General features: G+C 43.2%; 1 protein-coding gene across 2 annotated transcripts in view; it reads left to right on the top strand.

Moving 5' to 3' along the window:
* Window positions 1-21,685, top strand: part of LOC118400170 (SH3 and PX domain-containing protein 2A-like) — an 87,104-nt gene that overhangs the window by 31,860 nt on the left and 33,559 nt on the right. The window lies entirely within an intron of this gene.

Genomic DNA, 21,685 nt, shown 5'->3' with positions numbered 1-21,685 from the left:
GTTCTAAGAATGTTATTTAAAAACAGATCAACAAAACTCTCTCTATCCTCTATCTCAGGGGTTCCTAAACTTTTTTTGGCCCACAACCCCATTTTTGATATTAAAGACAAATTAAGACTCCAACATGTAAAAACAATTATGGAATCAACAGCAGATGTTTTCTTTTTTTAAATTGGGGCTATGAACGTCTATTACAAATCATTCTGACAAGGACTTTGAAAGTATATCAATCTGAAGGAAGTATGGTTTGAAGTGAAATGCATCAAACTTATTGGTAAATTCAGAAAATCATCAGGCAATAATTTTGTATGATCTTCTGTGTAGAAAATAACTATTTCTTGTCCACTCTGTTCTAATGAGTCCTGCGTGGCTTGTGGGCATTTTAGAGGAAAACATATTGTACGTGTTCCTGAGAATCTTATCTGTCATTGATGGAGTCGTAATATTTTGCAGCTCAAATGGTTCCAAGGATAGAGCCACATTTGAAGTAAGAAAATAGAAACCACTGTTTATTGTAACCAAATTTAGCAGCTACCGAAGGTTATTGAAGTAACCCCGGTTCTATGAACCAAGCACATTTTTTTCAGAGATTCTCTAACACCATTTTCAAATTATTAGTTTGGGAAACTTTGCTCCATCTTGTTAAGTGTGTTCTGGTATGTTGTCCACACCCACTAATTGGCCTCACCTGATCTTAATGAGTGCTTGTTCCTTTGAAAGGGGGTCTGTTTGAATATTCTAAAATTAAAATCTTTGTACAGAGCCTTGAAAAAGTGATCTCCCTTGGACATACACAAAATAGTATAACTTGGTGAAGTGAAATGGAAAAAATAAGTTGTTTCAAAAAATTCTTACAAATAAAAAACGGAAAAGTGTTGCGTGAATATGTATTCACCCCCTTTCCTATGAAGCCCCTAAACAAGATCTGGTGCAACCAATTACCTTCAGAAGTCACATAATCTGTTAATTAAAGTCCACTTGTGTGCAATCTAAGTGTCACATGATCTGACACATGATCTCAGTATGTATACACCTGTTCTGAAAGGCCCCAGAGTCTGCAACACCACTAAGCAAGGGGCAACACCAAGCAAGCGGCAGCATGAAGACCAAGGAGCTCTCTAAACAGGTCAGGTACAAAGTTGTGGAGAAGTACAGATCAGGGTTGGGTTATAAAAGAATATCCAAAACTTTGAACATCCCACCAAGCACCATTAAATCCATTATTAAAAAATGGAAAGAATATGGCACCACAACAAACCTGCCAAGAGAGGGCCGCCCACCAAAACCCACAGACCAGGCAAGGAGGGCATTAATTAGAGAGGCAACCAGGAGACCAAAGATAACCCTGAAGGAGCTGCAAAGCTCCACAGTGACGATTGGACTATCTGTCCAGAGGACCACTTTAAACCGTACACTCCACAGAGTTGGGCTTTACGGAAGAGTGTACAGAAAAGCCATAGCTTAAATAAAAAAATAAGCACACACGTTTTGTGTTTGCCAAAAGGCATGTGGAAGACTCCCCAAACATATGGCAGAAGGTACTCTGGTCAGATGAGACAAAATTGAGCTTTTTGGCCATCAAGGAAATTATATTTCTGGCGCAAACCCAACACCTCATTGGCAGGGCCAGGGAAACTGGTCAGGATTAAAGGAATGATGGATGGCGCTAAATACAGGGAAATTATTGAGAGGAAACCTGTTTCCTGTTTTGGGACGGAGATTCACCTTCCAGCAGGACAATGACCCTATGCATACTGCTAAAACAACACTCAAATGGTTTAAGCGGAAACATTTAAATGTCTTGGAATGGCCTAGTCAAAGCCCAGACCTCAATGCAATTGAGAATCTTGGTATGACTTAAAGATTGCTGTTCACCAGCAGAACCCTTCCAACGTGGAGCTGGAGCAGTTTTGCCTTGAATAATGCGCAAAAATTCCAGTGGCTAGATGTGCAAAGCTTATAGAGACATACCCTAAGAAACTTGCAGCTGTAATTTCTCCAAAGTTGGCTCTACAAATGATTGACTTTGGGGGTGATGAATAGTTATGCAGCATCAAGTTCATTTTTTTGTATTATTTTTTGTTTGTTTCACAATAAAACACATTTTGCATCTTCAAAGTGGTAGGCATGTTGTATAAATCAAATGATACAACCCCCCCAAAAAAATATATTTCAATTCTAGGTTGTAAGGCAACAAATAGGAAAAATGCCAAGGGGGGTGAATACTTTCACAAGCCACTGTATGAGTTTAAAAACAACATGATATGCCAGCTCCACTCTGTGGCGCAGTGGACGACTTCCATGGATTGAGAACAGAAGATCATATGTTTGAATGTCACTGATGCTGTGCCACAATTAAAAATAAATCTGTTTACATGACTTATGCCTATCTGTGCTTGGAGTTAAAAACAGTTCAAGTTATTAGCAGAGTTATTAAAAGTGTTACTGAAACATGTTCTCGGTACATTATTTAATTACCTTCAAATAACCTAGCATTTATATTTTCAGAACATAAAACCTCCCAGGCAGGGCCAGACTAGTGCTTTTGGGGCCCCGTGGCACTTGACTTAATTGTGGAAGGGGGGATTCAGATGACTTACTGCATTTTAACACGTTTTACCATGGTGAGAAAAAGTTGCAGTTTTGTAATGCTATTACACAACTTTTGTCATGAAGAACGTTTTTGTTGTTGCAGTTTTAAAGATAATTTCCTGGAATTCTACACATTTTCCTGTCATCTGCTATCTGATGGCCCCCTGACCAAATTAGGAAACTTGTGGCTTCGTTTACCAGAACCAATGGGACACCAAAAATGTATGTTCCCACAATTTCCAAGGAACCAAATGTGCTAGCTGGGCTAATTTCTCTCTATATTGAACAGCATTAAATATAGAGGTGCATATTTTCTGCTCCGGTCTGTTACATTGCAAGGTGTCCTGTTTGTAATAATTGTTTTCAGTGGTAGTATGTTCTATTTCGATTAAGTTATTACAGTATTGTATTACTTTGGTTAGTTATCGAGTTAGCTGCAACAGGTCTTGTAGCCTATGTGATGATGTATGGAAGTCCATTATTGAAATTAGTCTGGTAGGTGCGTGTGTCTGTGTCTCGTATCCCTGTTGGCATGCATGTGTGTAGGCATATTCTGTATGTCTTTGTACCAAATAGGCAGACAGTAGTAAAGCATTTCTTGAGAGTCCATAGCCTTTCCACCGACAGCTGAACAAAGCTGTATAATGTCATAAGTGTATAACAAGACCGACTCAGCTCACGATAACATATCAAGTCTCTGCTTAAGACACACAGCCAAATCATACATGGCTCATTGTGATGAAAGGGTTAAGCAAACAGCATTGGGTGGAATGGAGCACCTGTTTGTACAGCTATGCTGTGTATTGGCTGTGCCTGGGTAGGGTGCTGGCTGTTGAGGCAGTGAGTGGGCTCAGTGCATGGGGATATGGGCGTGGGTGGGGTTATACAGAGGATTCAGAGGGGCTGGGGAAGCAGCTGTGCATCTGCGGTATGACCGTGTGTCTGTTAGCAGCTGTAGTATGACCGTGTGTGTGTATGCGTGTGTGTGTGTGTGTGTGTGTGTGTGTGTGTGTGTGTGTGTGTGTGTGTGTGTGTGTGTGTGTGTGTGTGTGTGTGTGTGTGTGTGTGTGTGTGTGTGTGTGTGTGTGTGTGTGTGTGTGTGTGTGTGTGTGTGTACTTGAGTCTTCAGAATTCTAGACTCTTCTCACCAGGTGACGAAATGGGAGGTTAAATGATTCAGTGATTCATGAAGCTGCCATGGATTTGACTCAAACATTCTGTGAAAATGTACTTTGCACATACAGTAGACCTAGAGTATTATGCATAAAATAGTACAGCTGAATTTCTCATTCTTGGTAACCTAATTTTCTGATAGGAAAACACACTTGAAGTTGCCACGAAATGAAACGAGACTCCAACCCAATTTCATTCTATACTCTATGGTATTGTGCCTTTACGTATCAGTGAATTCCATTGACATGATGAAATGGAAAGCTTGCCTTATTTCAGGTGTGTGTCTCTGTCGTCACCTACATTCAGACCATGCTACGTATTGCAGTTCTTCCAGGAATCGGAGGCTGGAATTATAGGTTATTCACAGTTGTAAACGTTGCTGTTCCGATACATTTTAAATGGTTACAGTAGAAGAACAATGATGAATTATGAATGGGTCCCATTTTATTGTCCCTTGTAAACAACATTTTCCGTCTTTTAGATTAAGATTGATAGCCTTGGAGGAAAAGTCTCATCTCTCAAGATGCTAATATTTTGCCAACCAAGTCTAGTCAAAGCTTCTCCATCTTAGTCTTAATAGACAGCTCAGTGACCATATCTCCTTTTGAAATCTGCCTCCGGCACACCAAGACACAGGGTTAACTGCTGAGATATTGGTATTACTTTATTAAACCAGGACAGCAGAGTGAGTGTGCGAGTCTGTGGTGAATCTGTGCTGTAGCTGCAGTTTATGGTTCACATAATTACATGATGTTGGTCTCCCCTAAGAGTTTACTGAAACTGTGCCCCAACAGGAAAATGTTGTCCCAGGCCTTCAAACTGCTGGCGGTTAGTGCATGGTTTAGCCAGACTGGCTACCAATGTTTACCTGGCATGCACATGCTGCAGAAATCACAGACTATCTTATACTCTGACGTAGACAATCAGTCATTCATAGCATCGTCATTATTCTCTCGCTCTCTCCCTCCCTCTTTCTCTCTCTGTTTTTTTCTCTCTCTCAGTGGCTTGTCATCCCCTCACCCACCCGCCAGATATCTTGAATGTCTTTCTTCAATATCAGTTTATCCAGGGTTCGATAGTTTGAAGTTCTGTTATTTAATTATGAACTGGTGAATTTTCTCAGAGGTAAACCACTGGGTACCTGATTAGGACCCAAAAAATGTACTCCGTTGATTATGATGTTAAGATAAAGAATAGATGTCCCTGAAAACCACTGTTTAGTTACGAATATATTACTTGCCCAATGATTTGCTCCTTCATGTGTTTTCAGTAAGGTTTTGGCTTGTACCTCAGTAATTGTTCTCCAACTGTGACCTCCCCTACAATCAAATAAAATGCAAATGTATTTGTCACATGCGCCGAATACAACAGGTGTCGACCTTGACGTGAAATGGTCACTTACAAACCCTTAACCAACAATGCAGAGTTTTTTTTTTTTAAGTATGAAAAATTTGCTCAACTAAAGAAAAAATAGTAACACAATAAAATAACAACAATGAGCCTATATACAAGGAGTACCGGTGCCGAGTCAATGTGCAAGGGTACAGGTAAGTCAAGAGCCCTATTTTGAGTCCACTTCATTCTTTAGATCTGTGGCTCTATATGGGTCAAAACAGGATATACCTTACAAGTTGTTCATGTATATCTGAACTGTTTACATTGTCTAGCTCTGTCTATTATTGTCCTCTACACTAACTCTATATAGAGCAGCATACAGTACAGTGGCTGACTAAGCACGTGAGGTTTGGTCAACACCTCATGGTCACAGCACAACTAGACTTGAAACTAGCAGGTATTGTAGTTCTATTGTTAGAATACAATGTTACTCAGAAGAAAGACCTGAATGTTTTCGCTAGCTCTATTGTATCCCAACAGGAAAATTATTTGAAAGTGAACACACTGTTTGGAAACTGTTTTGAAATAACTATGATAAAGAACAGTTCAGGCTGAAACACTATTTACTAAAATAAAACTTACACTTGTCCAACTCAGCACAAGTTAATAAAGTTAGCTGTTTGTCTGTGAGCAGCTTTACTGTGTTACTTGGGATAACAGGACTGAGTGGAGAGAGATAGAGAGAGTATGAGAGGCAGAGCGGGAGTCAGAGAGTGAGTAAGGGCAAGAGAGTCGGAGTCAGAGAGAGAGAGACGGGAGAGAGAAGGAGAGTGAGGGAGCGAGACACAGAAAGAGAGAGAGTGGGAAAGAGTGTCGGAGCGCTTGGAGGCACTGTGCATGTGAAAAGCAGATGGAGAGGAGGTTTACGTGGCAAATGGAAACCATTTCAGTGTTTCGCATGGACCGGAGGAGTGTGTGCACAGCCGTGCTGGCTTTATTGAAGCTGTGGGGCTCAGGGGCATATAGAGAGTGGAATTGTGTGTGTGTGTGTGGGATCGGGTCTGTGTGTGGAGGGTCAAGGGGCGCACAGGGGTAAAGGGCTAGCTAGTCGTGAGATTTTAGTCTGAATGTAGATTCATGTGTGCTTCTCTCCCACTTAAACAACTGTGGACTGTTTCAACAGTCACACTACCCTTGCTTGATAAACAGCCATTGAATACTGAGCTCTTTGACTGATCCTGCTTCCCAGATACTGGGCTTTTATTCACATGTTTCAAAGGCAATAGCACCTGAAGGATTTAATTAACTCAGTCTTACTTGAGTGTAACTACAATCTTAAAATAGCATTTTCTAGGGTTAGACAATGAGAGAGATACATTTGCACCATTCTTACATTTTTTTTATAAAGATATTGTATGGATATTTGGCTAACTAACTCTGAAATACATACAGCTGTAGCAGAACTGCATTATAAACTGACTAGTCTCTTCAACCACAAAGTCAGTGTGTGCACTGACAGCTTCAGTTACTTTTTGCAGAAGTAGATGACTCCATCGGGAGTTCTACTCAGGGGTCAGCGTAAAGCCAAGCCTCCCAGTTTCTGACAGTGACAATTTGTCACATTGGCCTCCGACATGGAACCAACCCCTCCTAACCCCGCAGCAGGCGGCTAGCTGGAACACACAAGAAAAAGCAATGGAGTCTTCGTCTCATAATAACCAGTGTGTGCCAGAAAATATGATAGGAAACCAACAGACACTAAATAAGGAAAAGGGACTGGCTGATGAGTTTCAATGCTAAACAGCTGTTGAGTGTCAACTCAGCTAACAATTCTAGGGAGAGAACATTTTTGCACTGTTACATGTACTGTTCCCCTAATGTTTGAGTGTCCAATTTTTTGTTAGAATGTTCTCTTACCTATCTAAGTTGGCAAATACCTCCTGAGAACCTTTTTAGCATGTTTTGGAGTTTCAATCAAATCAAACCAAATCAAATGTATTTATATAGCCCTTCGTACATCAGCTGATATCTCAAAGTGCTGTACAGAAACCCAGCCTAAAACCCCAAACAGCAAGCAATGCAGGTGTAGAAGCACGGTGGCTAGGAAAAACTCCCTAGAATGGCCAAAACCTAGGAAGAAACCTAGAGAGGAACCAGGCTATGTGGGGTGGCCAGTCCTCTTCTGGCTGTGCCGGGTGGAGATTACAACAGAACATGGCCAAGATGTTCAAATGTTCATAAATGACCAGCATGGTCGTATAATAATAAGGCAGAACAGTTGAAACTGGGGAAGCAGCACGGTCAGGTGGACTGGGGACAGCAAGGAGTCATCATGTCAGGTAGTCCTGGGGCATGGTCCTAGGGCTCAGGTCCACCGAGAGAGAGAAAGAAAGAAAGAGAGAATTAGAGAAAGCATATGTGGGGTGGCCAGTCCTCTTCTGGCTGTGCCGGGTGCAGATTATAACAGAACATGGCCAAGATGTTCAAATGTTCATAAATGACCAGCATGGTCGAATAATAATAAGGCAGAACAGTTGAAACTGGAGCAGCAGCACGGCCAGGTGGACTGGGGACAGCAAGGAGTCATCATGTCAGGTAGTCCTGGGGCATGCTCCTAGGGCTCAGGTCCTTTGAGAGAGAGAAAGAAAGAGAAAAGGAGAGAATTAGAGAACGCACACTTAGATTCACACAGGACACAGAATAGGACAGGAGAAGTACTCCAGATATAACAAACTGACCCTAGCCCCCCGACACATAAACTACTGCAGCATAAATACTGGAGGCTGAGACAGGAGGGGTCAGGAGACACTGTGGCCCCATCCGAGGACACCCCCGGACAGGGCCAAACAGGAAGGATATAACCCCACCCACTTTGCCAAAGCACAGCCCCCACACCACTAGAGGGATAACTTCAACCACCAACTTACCATCCTGAGACAAGGCTGAGTATAGCTCACAAAGATCTCCGCCATGGCACAACCCAAGGGGGGGCGCCAACCCAGACAGGATGACCACATCAGTGAATCAACCCACTCAGGTGACGCACACCTACCAGGGACAGCATGAGAGAGCCAGTAACTCAGCCCCTGTAATAGGGTTAGAGGCAGAGAATCCCAGTGGAAAGAGGGGAACCGGCCAGGCAGAGACAGCAAGGGCGGTTCGTTTCACCAGAGCCGTTCCATTCACCTTCCCACTCCTGGGCCAGACTACACTCAATCATATGACCCACTGAAGAGATGAGTCTTCAGTAAAGACTTAAAGGTTGAGACCGAGTTCGCGTCTCTGACATGGGTAGGCAGACCGTTCCATAAAAATGGAGCTCTATAGGAGAAAGCTCTGCCTCCAGCTGTTTGCTTAGAAATTCTAGGGACAATTAGGAGGCCTGCGTCTTGTGACCATAGCATACGTGTAGGTATGTACGGCAGGACCAAATCAGAGAGATAGATAGGAGAAAGCCCATGTAATGCTTTGTAGGTTAGCAGTAAAACCTTGAAATCAGCCCTTGCTTTGACAGGAAGCCAGTGTAGAGAGGCTAGCACTGGAGTAATATGATCCAATTTTTTGGTTCTAGTCAGGATCCTAGCAGCTGTATTTAGCACCAACTGAAGTTTATTTAGTGCTTTATCCGGGTAGCCGGAAAGTAGAGCATTGCAGTAGTCTAACCTAGAAGTGACAAAAGCATGGATTAATTTTTCTGCATCATTTTTGGACATAAAGATTCTTATTTTTGCAATGTTACGTAGATGGAAAAAAGCTGTCCTTGAAATGGTCTTGATATGTTCTTCAAAAGAGAGATCAGGGTCCAGAGTAACGCCGAGGTCCTTCACAGTTTTATTTGAGACGATTGTACAACCATTAAGATTAATTGTCAGATTCAACAGAAGATCTCTTTGTTTCTTGGGACCTAGAACAAGCATCTCTGTTTTGTCCGAGTTTAAAAGTAGAACGTTTGCAGCCATCCACTTCCTTATGTCTGAAACACATGCTTCTAGCAAGGGCAATTTTGGGGCTTCACCATGTTTCATTGAAATGTACAGCTGTGTGTCATCGGCATAGCAGTGAAAGTTAACATTATGTTTTCGAATAACATCCCCAAGAGGTAAAATATATAGTGAAAACAATAGTGGTCCTAAAACGGAACCTCGAGGAACACCGACATTTACAGTTGATTTGTCAGAGGACAAACCATTCACAGAGACAAACTGATATCTTTCCGACAGATAAGATCTAAACCAGGCCAGAACTTGTCCTTGTAGACCAATTTGGGTTTCCAATCTCTCCAAAAGAATGTGGTGATCGATGGTATCAAAAGCAGCACTAAGGTCTAGGAGCATGAGGACAGATGCAGAGCCTCGGTCCGATGCCATAAAAATGTCATTTACCACCTTCACAAGTGCCGTCTCAGTGCTATGATGGGGTCTAAAACCAGACTGAAGCATTTCGTATACATTGTTTGTCTTCAGGAAGGCAGTAAGTTGCTACGCAACAGCCTTTTCTAAAATTTTTGAGAGGAATGGAAGATTCGATATAGGCCGATAGTTTTTTATATTTTCTGGGTCAAGGTTTGGCTTTTTCAAGAGAGGCTTATTACTGCCACTTTTAGCTAGTTTGGTACACATCCGGTGGATAGAGAGCCGTTTATTATGTTCAACATAGGAGGGCCAAGCACAGGAAGCAGCTCTTTCAGTAGTTTTGTTGGAATAGGGTCCAGTATGCAGCTTGAAGGTTTAGAGGCCATGATTATTTTCATCATTGTGTCAAGAGATATAGTACTAAAACAAGCGTCAAGAGATATAGTACTAAAACAAGCGTCAAGCGTCTCTCTTGATCCTAGGTCCTGGGAGAGTTGTGCAGACTCAGGACAACTGAGCTTTGAAGTCCGTAATTTGCTTTCTAATAATCATAATCTTTTCCTCAAAGAAGTTCATGAATGTATCACTGCTAAAGTGAAAGTCATCCTCTCTTGGGGACTGCTGCTTTTTGGTTAGCTTTGCGACAGTATCAAAAAGGAATTTCGGATTGTTCTTATTTTCCTCAATTAAGTTAGAAAAATAGGATGATCGAGCAGCAGTAAGGGCTCTTCGGTACTGCACGGTACTGTCTTTCCAAGCTAGTCGGAAGACTTCCAGTTTGGTGTGGCGCCATTTCCGTTCCAATTTTCTGGAAGCTTGCTTCAGAGCTCGGGTATTTTCTGTGTACCAGGGAGCTAGTTTCTCATGAGAAATGTTTTTAGTTTTTAGGGGTGCAACTGCATCTAGGGTATTGCGCAAGGTTAAATTGAGTTCCTCAGTTAGGTGGTTAACTGATTTTTGTCCTCTGGCGTCCTTGGGTAGACAGAGGGAATCTGGAAGGACATCAAGGAATCTTTGTGTTGTCTGTGAATTTATAGCACGACTTTTGATGTTCCTTGGTTGCGGTCTGAGCAGATTATTTGTTGCAATTGCAAACATAATATAATAGTGGTCCGATAGTCCAGGATTATGAGGAAAAACATTAAGATCCACAACATTTATTCCATGGGACAAAACTAGGTCCAGCGTATGACTGTGACCGTGAGTGGGTCCAGAGACATGTTGGACAAAACCAACTGAGTCGATGATGGCTCCGAAAGCCTTTTGGAGTGGTTCTCTGGACTTTTCCATGTGAATATTAAAGTCACCAAAGATTAGAATATTATCTGCTATGACTACAAGGTCCGATAGGAATTCAGGGAACTCAGTGAGGAACGCTGTATATGGCCCAGGAGGCCTGTAAACAGTAGCTATAAAAAGTGATTGAGTAGGCTGCATAGATTTCATGACTAGAAGCTCAAAAGACGAAAACTTCATTTTTTTTTTGTAAATTGAAATTTGCTATCGTAAATGTTAGCAACACCCCCGCCTTTGCGGGATGCACGGGGGATATGGTTACTAGTGTAGCCAGGAGGTGAGGCCTCATTTAACACAGTAAATTCATCAGGCTTGAGCCATGTTTCAGTCAGGCCAATCACATCAAGATTATGATCAGTGATTTAATTCATTGACTATAATTGCCTTTGAAGTAAGGGATCTAACATTAAGTAGCCCTATTTTGAGATGTGAGGTATCATGATCTCTTTCAATAATGACAGAAATGTAGGTGGTCTTTATCCTCGTGAGATTGCTAAGGCGAACACCGCCATGTTTAGTTTTGCCCAACCTAGGTCGAGGCACAGACACGGTCTCAATGGTGATAGCTGAGCTGACTACACTGACTGTGCTAGTGGCAGACTCCACTATGCTGGCAGGCTGGCTAACAGTCTGCTGCCTGGCCTGCACCCTATTTCATTGTGGAGCTAGAGGAGTTAGAGCCCTGTCTATGTTGGTAGATAAGATGAGAGCACCCCTCCAGCTAGGATGGAGTCCGTCACTCCTCAGCAGGTCAGGCTTGGTCCTGTTTGTGGGTGAGTCCCAGAAAGAGGGCCAATTATCTACAAATTCTATCTTTTGGGAGGGGCAGAAAACAGTTTTCAACCAGCGATTGAGTTGTGAGACTCTGCTGTAGAGCTCATCACTCCCCCTAACTGGGAGGGGGCCAGAGACAATTACTCGATGCCGACACATCTTTCTAGCTGATTTACACGCAGAAGCTATGTTGCGCTTGGTGATCTCTGACTGTTTCATCCTAACATCGTTGGTGCCGACGTGGATAACAATATCTCTATACTCTCTACACTCGCCAGTTTTAGCTTTAGCCAGCACCATTTTCAGATTAGCCTTAATGTTGGTAGCCCTGCCCCCTGGTAAACAGTGTATGATCGCTGGATGATTCGTTTTAAGTCTAATACTGCGGGTAATGGAGTCGCCAATGACTAGAGTTTTCAATTTGTCAGAGCTAATGGTGGGAAGCTTCGGCGTCTCAGACCCCGTAACGAGAGGAGTAGAGACGAGAAGACTCGGCCTCTGACTCCGACTCGCTGCTTAATGGGGAAAACCGGTTGAAAGTTTCTGTCGGCTCAATGAGCGACACTGGTTGAGCGTTCCTACAGCATTTCCTTCCAGAAACCGTGAGAAAGTTGTCCGGCTGCAGGGACTGTGCCAGGGGATTTATACTACTATCTGTACTTACTGGTGGCACAGACGCTGTTTCATCCTTTCCTACACTGAAATTACCCTTGCCTAACGATTGCGTCTGAAGCTGGGCTTGTAGCACAGCTATCCTCGCCGTAAGGCGAGTACAGCGACTGCAATTAGAAGGCATCATGTTAATGTTACTACTCAGCTTCGGCTGTTGGAGGTCCTGACGAATCGTGTCCAGATAAAGCGTCCGTAAAGTGAAAAAGTTGAGGAAAAAAATATATATATATAAACGGTAATTAAAAAGTAAAAACCGTAAAGTTGTCAGGTAGCAAAATAGGTTGGCAACAAAACGCACAGCAACTTGAAAACAAGTCTGCAAGTTGTTTAAAGTTAATGTCAAGCAGAACATTCACTATATATACAAAATTATGTGGACACCTCTTCAAAGTATTGGATTCGGCCACACCGTTGCTGACGGGTGTATAAAATCGAGCTCACAGCCAAGCAATCTTCATAGACAAACATTGGCAGTAGAATGGCCTTACAGACTTTCAACATTTCAACATTTTTCAACATTTTCAACATTTTTTGACTTTCAACATGGCACCATCATAGGATCCAACAAGTCATTTCATAAAATATCTGCCCTGCTACAGCTGCCCCGGTCAACTGTAAGTGCTGTTATTGTGAAGTGGAAACGTCTAGGAGAAACAACGGCTCAGCCATGAAGTGGTAGGCCACACAAGCTCACAGAACGGGACCGCAGAGTGCTAAAGCGCGCAGTGCATATAAATCATCTGTCCTCAGTTGCAAAACTCACTATAGAGTTCCAAACTGCCTCTGGAAATAACCTCAGCACAAGACCTGTTCATCGGGAGCTTCATGATATGGTTTTCCATGGCCGAGCAGCCACACACAAGCTTAAGTTCACCAAGTGTCGGCTGGAGTGAGGTTAAGCTCACCGCTATTGGACTCTGGGGCAGCGGAAACGCGATCTAAAAATCTGGGTTTGGCGGATGCCAGGAGAACACTACCTGCCCCAATGCATAATGCCAACTGTAAAGTTTGGTGGAGGAGGATTAGTGGTCTGGGGCTGTTTTTCATTATTCAGGCTAGGCCCCTTTGTTCCAGCGAAGGGAAATCTTAACACTACAGCATACATTCTATACATTAGTGTCATTCCAACTTTGTGTCAACAGTTTGGGGATTTAAAAAAAATGTTTCTTTTTAACCTTTATTTAACTAGGCAAGTCAGTTAAGAACAAATTCTTATTTACAGTGACGGCCTACCAAAAGGTAAAAGGCCTCCTGCGGAGATGGGGGATGGGATAAAAAAAAAGGTCCCCTCCTGTAATCCCTGTTCAAACATGACTGCACGGCTAGGCACGACTCTAACACCATCATTAAGTTTGCCAATGACACAACAGTGGTAGGCCAGATCACCGACAACTACGAAACAACCTCTCCCTCAACGTGATCAAGACAAAGGAGATGATACAGGAAAAGGAGGATTGAGCACGCCCCATATTCTCATCGACGGGGCTGTAGTGGAGTAGGTTGAGAGCTTCAAGTTACTTGACTGTCCACTTCACCAACAAACTAACATGGTTCAAACACACCAGGACAGTTGTGACGAGGGCACGACAAAGCCTATTCCTCCTCAGGAAACTAAAAGGTTTTGGCATGGGTCCTGAGATCCTCAAAAGGTTCTACAGCTACAACATCGAGAGCATCCTGACTGGTTGCATCACTGCCTGGTATGGCAATTGCTCGGCATCCGACAGCAAGGCACTAGAGAGGGTAGTGCGTACGGCCCAGTACATCACTGGGGTAAGCTGTCTGCCATCCAGGACCTCTACACCAGGCGGGGTCAGAGGAAGGCCCTAAAAATTGTCAAAGACCCCAGCCACCCCAGTCATAGACTGTTCTCTCTACTACCGCATGGCAAGCGGTACCGGAGTGCCAAGTCTAGAACAAAAAGGCTTCTCAACAGTTTTTACCGCCAAGCCATAACATTTACATTACATTTAAGTCATTTAGCAGACGCTCTTATCCAGAGCGACTTACAAATTGGTGCATTCACCTTATGACATCCAGTGGAACAGCCACTTTACAATAGTGCATCTAAATCTTTTAAGGGGGGTGAGAAGGATTACTTTATCCTATCCTAGGTATTCCTTAAAGAGGTGGGGTTTCAGGTGTCTCCGGAAGGTGGTGATTGACTCCGCTGTCCTGGCGTCGTGAGGAGTGTGTTCCACCATTGGGGAGCCAGAGCAGCGAACAGTTTTGACTGGTCTGAGCGGGAACTGTACTTCCTCAGTGGTAGGGAGGCGAGCAGGCCAGAGGTGGATGAACGCAGTGCCCTTGTTTGGGTGTAGGGCCTGATCAGAGCCTGGAGGTACTGAGGTGCCGTTCCCCTCACAGCTCCGTAGGCAAGCACCATGGTCTTGTAGCGGATGCAAGCTTCAACTGGAAGCCAGTGGAGAGAGCGGAGGAGCGGGGTGACGTGAGAGAACTTGGGAAGGTTGAACACCAGACGGGCTGCGGCGTTCTGGATGAGTTGTAGGGGTTTAATGGCACAGGCAGGGAGCCCAGCCAACAGCGAGTTGCAGTAATCCAGACGGGAGATGACAAGTGCCTGGATTAGGACCTGCGCCGCTTCCTGTGTGAGGCAGGGTCGTACTCTGCGGATGTTGTAGAGCATGAACCTACAGGAACGGGCCACCGCCTTGATGTTAGTTGAGAACGACAGGGTGTTGTCCAGGATCACGCCAAGGTTATTAGCGCTCTGGGAGGAGGACACAATGGAGTTGTCAACCGTGATGGCGAGATCATGGAACGGGCAGTCCTTCCCCGGGAGGAAGAGCAGCTCCGTCTTGCCGAAGTTCAGATGGAGGTGGTGATCCGTCATCCACACTGATATGTCTGCCAGACATGCAGAGATGCGATTCGCCACCTGGTCATCAGAAGGGGGAAAGGAGAAGATTAATTGTGTGTCGTCTGCATAGCAATGATAGGAGAGACCATGTGAGGTTATGACAGAGCCAAGTGACTTGGTGTATAGCGAGAATAGGAGAGGGCCTAGAACAGAGCCCTGGGGGACACCAGTGGTGAGAGCGCGTGGTGAGGAGACAGATTCTCGCCACGCCACCTGGTAGGAGCGACCTGTCAGGTAGGACGCAATCCAAGCGTGGGCCGCGCCGGAGATGCCCAACTCGGAGAGGGTGGAGAGGAGGATCTGACGGTTCACAGTATCGAAGGCAGCCGATAGGTCTAAAAGGATGAGAGCAGAGGAGAGAGAGTTAGCTTTAGCAGTGCGGAGCGCCTCCGTGATACAGAGAAGAGCAGTCTCAGTTGAATGACTAGTCTTGAACATAAGACTCCTGAACAGTTAATCAAATGGTTACCCAGACTATTTGCATTGTGTCCCGCCAACCGCTAACTCCTCTTTTACGCTGCTGCTACTCTCTCTTTATGATATACGCATAGTCACTTTAACTATACATTCATGTACATACTACCTCAATTGGGCCAACCAACCAGTGCTCCCGCACATTGGCTAACCGGGCTATCTGCATTGTGTTCCGCCACCCACCCGCCAACCCCTCTTTTACGCTACTGCTACTCTCTGTTAATCATATATGCATAGTCACTTTAACCATGTCTACATGTACATACTACCTCAATCAGCCTGACTAACCTGTGTCTGTATGTAGCCTCGCTACTTTTATAGTCGCGCTACTGTTATTTTTCACTGTCTTTTTACTGTTGTTTTATTTCTTTACTTACCTATTGTTCACCTAATACATTTTTTGCACTATTGGTTAGAGCTTGTAAGTAAGCATTTCACTGTACAGTCTACACCTGTTGTATTCGGTGCACATGACAAATAAACTTTGATTTGATTTGACATTTGACTTGATTTGCTGGCAGATTAGCAGTCAAAATGCTTTATCTGCTGAAGCATATAATCCAGAGTGGGTGTCCTCTATTCCTGGCAGGCTGATGAGATTCAATAGCAGCCTCAGAGGCTGATAAATCTGAGGCTGTCTGCAATGAGTAAGCAAGCTGGTTCATATGTAAGGCTCCTTAAAGACAGCGTTCAAGGCACGTTGGTGGAATCCCTCAATGGTGCTGCCCATGCTAAAACAAGCTTTTGGCCACTAGAGGCCTCTATCGTTCTCTATGGTTGTTACCCCACTTAACCTTTTCCTTGTGGAAATGCTTCCATTTATGTTTTGTTAATGGAGGAGAAAGATAACATTTTCGTAAAATGATAACTCTGCAAAGGCGGCATTGATCTCTTTGTCCAGAAACACTACATCAAACATGAACCAGGCCAACAGCACCAGTGATGAATGTCCTAACTACTGTCCCAATAAGGTACATCTCTAGGGCACATCCCTAGGGCAGATCCATTTCACAGTCAAAAAGCAAGTCAAGATTTACCACTCATATTTTCTTTTGATCATGACTTACAAAATGTTAATTAACCTAATAATTTTTTGTAAGAATGAGGTTTGTGCAGTAGGCCTAGTACATTATCACATCATATTGGCTATAATGCCTGGCCTGCCAATTATGTTCTTCTCAGACCATATTATATTTCAAAACTTGAGCTTTGATTACAATTGAGATCAGTTGGTATAGCACTTGCAAGGCACAGGTGAGCATTAATTTTCAAATAATTAGCTTTTATTTTATTTTACTGGACTGATGGTAACTGATGGTAACTGCATCAGATGATCATGGTGCTTTCAAGACAACTAGGAATGTCAAATCATGATGTCAGTGATCTTCAGTTCAGAAAATCAAAGGTCTAGAAAGATGCCAGTTTCTGATTTGTAATTCTGAGTTGGATGACCGTTCAGGTTGTTCCTATGACCAGAGATAAATATTCCTCGATTTTAAGAGACAAGACAATCTGCTAGTAATAATAAAAATGCTGGGCTATCTATACACTTGGCTACTCATTCATTGCAGCTGCAGCGCGAATGGAAGTAGGGAGATGCGTGTTTTATGTTTTGTAATAGTGTTGACTAAGAACAGGGTTGATAGTGCTGAATAAACAATTAAACATAAACTTACTCATAAAAACAGCAGCTCTTTGCTGTATTCTTTGACAGTCTCTCTCTGGTCATGGTTTTAAAAGTTATTCAACCTTACGTAGGCTAGTATTAAACTTTGCTGAGGCCGGTGTCTTGGAAGCTTTGTATGCATGGTGATTTGAGCTTTCAGATTGGCCAGCGCAGTAGGCACACTCGATTTAGCCACAGATCTACTGGTCAGCCGGGTAAGCAGAGTTTGTCTTTTCAGACAATGGTTCAAAATGGGAATACTTTGCTTACCCGGTGCTCTGGGCTCCTGACTCAAGTGCACCTACTGCAACAGCACAATAGGAATTTAAAAAAAGGGGCGCAAGCCTTTTATCACATACTTTATCGTTGGCTTTTCTACATAAATGTTTGGTGATTGACTAGGCATGCCATGAAGATTGACCATGGTCGACCAGTTCGTGACCACTGCTGTAGGGCATGTGCTTATTGGGCCATTATAATTAGACCCTGTCCAGAAGAAAACATAAAACCTCCTTCCTAGGCATTTGTGTAGATCTGAAACAACTTGATAGGTTTAAGCAATAGGGTGAATGCACTTGGAAGTAAATATCAGCTCTGTTAAAAATGCACTCAAGAAATATTTTATTGATCCATAAAAATATTATATTGATCATAGTGATTCAGGACTATCATTAAAATAGGTTAATATACCCCACCAACATTAGACAACTAAATACAATCATTAATGAGAATAGTCAGATTAATTGATACCTGTCACGGACATGGTGGCATAGCAGGAAGATTGGTGTTGCATGAACCACGATGTCGTTGTGAGTTCAAATCCCAGGTGAGGAAATGTTGCATAATAAATACTGAACATGCATAATGTAAACATAGTGTACAAAACATTATGAACATCTGCCATTTCCATGACATAGACTGACCAGGTTAAAGCTATGATACTTTATTTTTGTCACTTCAGTCAGTGTAGATCAGGGATCTCCATACCTGTCCCTGGAGAGCTACTGTCCTGTAGGTTTTCCTCTCCTACCCTAATCTAGGACTCCTGATTCTAATAATTAGCTGGTTGATAAACTGAATCAGGTTAGTTAGAACCGGTTAGTTAGAGCTCTCCAGGATCAGGGTTGGAGGCGACAGGTTAAAGAAGGATTTTTTTTAGCCTTGAGACAATTAAGACATGGATTGTGTATGTGTGCCATTCAGAGCATGAATGGGCAAGACAAAATATGCAAATGTTTTTGAACGAGGTATGTTAGTAGGTGCCAGGTGCACCGGTTTGAGTGTGTCAAGAACTGCAATGCTGCTGTGTTTCTCACGCTCAACAGTGTCCTTTGTGTATCAAGAATGGTCCACCACCCAAAGGACATCCAGCCAACTTGACAACCGTGGGAAACATTGGAATCAACATGGGCCAGCATCCCTGTGGAAGGCTTTTGAAACCTTGTAGAGTCCATGCCCCGACCATTTTTTACATTTATTTAACCGTTATTTAACTAGTCAAGTCAGTAAAGAACAAATTCTTATTTACAATGACGGCCTACACCGGCCAAAACTGGACGACACTGGGCCAAGTGTGTGCTGCTCTATGGGACTCTCAATCCGGGACCATTGTGGAACAGCCTGAATTCAAACCAGGGTGTCTGTAGTGACACCTCTAGCACTGAGATGCAGTGCCTTAGACCGCTGCGCCACTCAGGAGCCCAAATTGAGGCTGTTCTGAGGGCAAAAGGGGGTGCAACTCAATATTAGGAAGGTGATCCTAGTGTTTTGTACACTCAATGTAAATCTGTGTGAGGAGAGATGTAAACAGAAAGTGGCAAATATGGCTATTTAATTGAGGTATGCACGCAGGAAGGCACGCAGGCACCTTAGCAGGCAGGCAGGCAGGCACACACACACACACACACACACACACACACACACACACACACACACACACACACACACACACACACACACACACACACACACACACACACACACGCATACTGTACCACATGTAAACACAGTAGTCTAGAGTCTAGACACTAACATTGTTGAGATTCTGAGATTCAAGGAAGGGTGGGGAAACTAATATCAATCATACACTACATGACCAAAAGCATGTGGACACCTGCTCATCAAACATCTTATTCCAAAATCATGGGCATTAATATGAAGTTGGTCCCCCCCCTTTGCTGCTACAATAGCCTCCACTCTTCTGGGAAGGCTTTCCACTTTCCAATGTTGGAGAATTGCTGCGAGGACTTGTTTCTATTTAGCCACAAGACCATTAGTGAGGTTGGGCACTAATTTGGGTGATTAGGCCTGGCTCACAGTCTGCGTTCCAATTCAACCCAAATGTGTTCGATGGGGTTGAGGTCAGGTATCTGTGCAGGCCAGTAAAGTTCTTCCACACCGACCTTGACAAACCATTTTTGTATGGACCTTGCTTTGTGCACATTGTCATGCTGAAACAGGAAAGGATCTTCCCCAAACTGTTGCTACAAAGTTGGAGGCACCGAATTGTCTAGAATGTCATTGTATGCTGTTGCATTTACAGTTGGCACTATGAATTCGGGCAGGTAGCGTTCTCCTGACACTGGCATAATGCAGATTAGTCCGTCGGACTGCCAGATTTTACATTTACAATACATTCATTTCAGAATTCAAAACACACTAAGTGTTTGCCCTCAGGCCCATACTTCACTACCATATATCTACAACGCAAATCCACGTGTACGTGTGTGTATAGTGTAGTGTGTATGTTATCATGTGTGTGTATGAATGTGTCTATTCCTATGTTTGTGTTGCTTCACAGTCCTCGTTGTTCCATAAGGTGTATTTTTACCTGCTTTTTAAATCTGATTCTACTGCTTGCTTCAGTTACCTGATGTGGAATAGAGTTCCATGTAGTCATGACTCTATGTAGTACTGTGTGCCTCCCATGGTCTGTTCTGGACTTGGGGACTGTGAAGAGAACTCTGGGTATATGTCTCGTGGGGTTTCCATGTGTGTATTTTAATTTACTGCTCGGTACATTCAGCTTGTCAACACCTCAGAAAAATAAGTAATGATGAAGTCAATCTCTCTTCCACTTTACTTTGAGCCATGAGAGATTGACATGCATGTCATTAATGTTAGCTCTCCGTGTTCATCCAATGGCCAGCAGTGCTGTCCTGTCCGGTTCTGTTCTTGTAATTTTCCTACAGTAAGTCCCTTTTTGTGGCATCTGACCACACGACTGAACAGTAGTTCAGGTGCGACAAAACTAGGGCCTGTAGGACCTGCCTTGTTGATAGTGTTGTTAAGTAGATAAAGCAGCACTTTACTTCTCCCCATCTTAGCTGCTGTTGTATCAGTATGTTTCGACCATGACAGTTTACAATCCTGGGTTACTCCAAGCAGTTTAGTCACCTCAACTTGCTCAATTTCCACATTAGTTAGTACAATATTTTGTTGAGGTTTAGGGTTTAGTGAATGTTTTATTCCCAAATACAATGCTTTTATTTTTAGAAATATTTAGGGCAAACATATTCCTTGCCACCCACTCTGAAACTAACTGCAGCTCTTTGTTAAGTGTTGCAGTCATTTCAGTCGCTGTAGTAGCTGACGTGTATAATGTTGAGTCATCCGCATACAAAGACACTCTGGCTTCACTCAAAGCCAGTGGCATCTCATTTGTAAAGATTGAAAAAGGTAGGCTAGCTGTTGCCGCGTGCTCAAGCATGGGGCACATGTAACAGTGGAAAAAGTGATATATGTGTTTTGGAAACCTCAGGATCGTCTCTTGTCCTCTTAGAACTGCTTGTAACACATTATGTTTGTCATATCAATCTAACAACATACTGTACGTGTGATAAATAGACTTATTTAAGAAGAGTAAAGGACGGATGGGGGCAATTTTACATTCATATTGGGTCAAAATGATCTCCTTGTCATTTCTAGTGTTAAGCGATGGGATTCATCTGCCTCTGTGGCCCACCATCGTTCTGACCATTCCCAACAGGTTATAAAAATGCATTGGATGAGTTTTGGCCTCAGCATCATTGAGTGTATAATCTTGAGCATTCATCTATGGCAGCTATGCTGAAAGGAAAACCAAAGCCTTGCATTTCTAAAGCAGGCTTCACATTACTTTATGTGTAGCACAAGTCATTGTTTTCCACCCGTAAGTGGATCACACTGCAAGGGGTTGCACTCCTGCACTCAAAGTTCAACTAATATTAACTTTCCAAGGCTTCTGCACACAACCTCGCGGTGAGCAAAGAACCCTGTGCAAATAATGAGAAAGCAGCATAAACCACAGAAGGAACCACACTGGTTCAACTTTACTAGTTGGCAGGTTTAGTATTTTGGATGCTATTGAAGCTGAGCTCATCCGGATGAATTATTAGTGCTTTGACATTTGTGATACCTGCCCCTCAGCATATAGTGGGAACATAATCCTAATTTACGTAAATGTTCATCTTTAGTCTGACAGCTGTCATC

Source organism: Oncorhynchus keta, chromosome 2, assembly GCF_023373465.1.
Source record: "Oncorhynchus keta strain PuntledgeMale-10-30-2019 chromosome 2, Oket_V2, whole genome shotgun sequence".
Lineage (NCBI taxonomy): Eukaryota > Metazoa > Chordata > Actinopteri > Salmoniformes > Salmonidae > Oncorhynchus > Oncorhynchus keta.
Note: the sequence above shows the minus strand (reverse complement) of the source record. Positions and strands in the feature narration are given on the sequence as shown.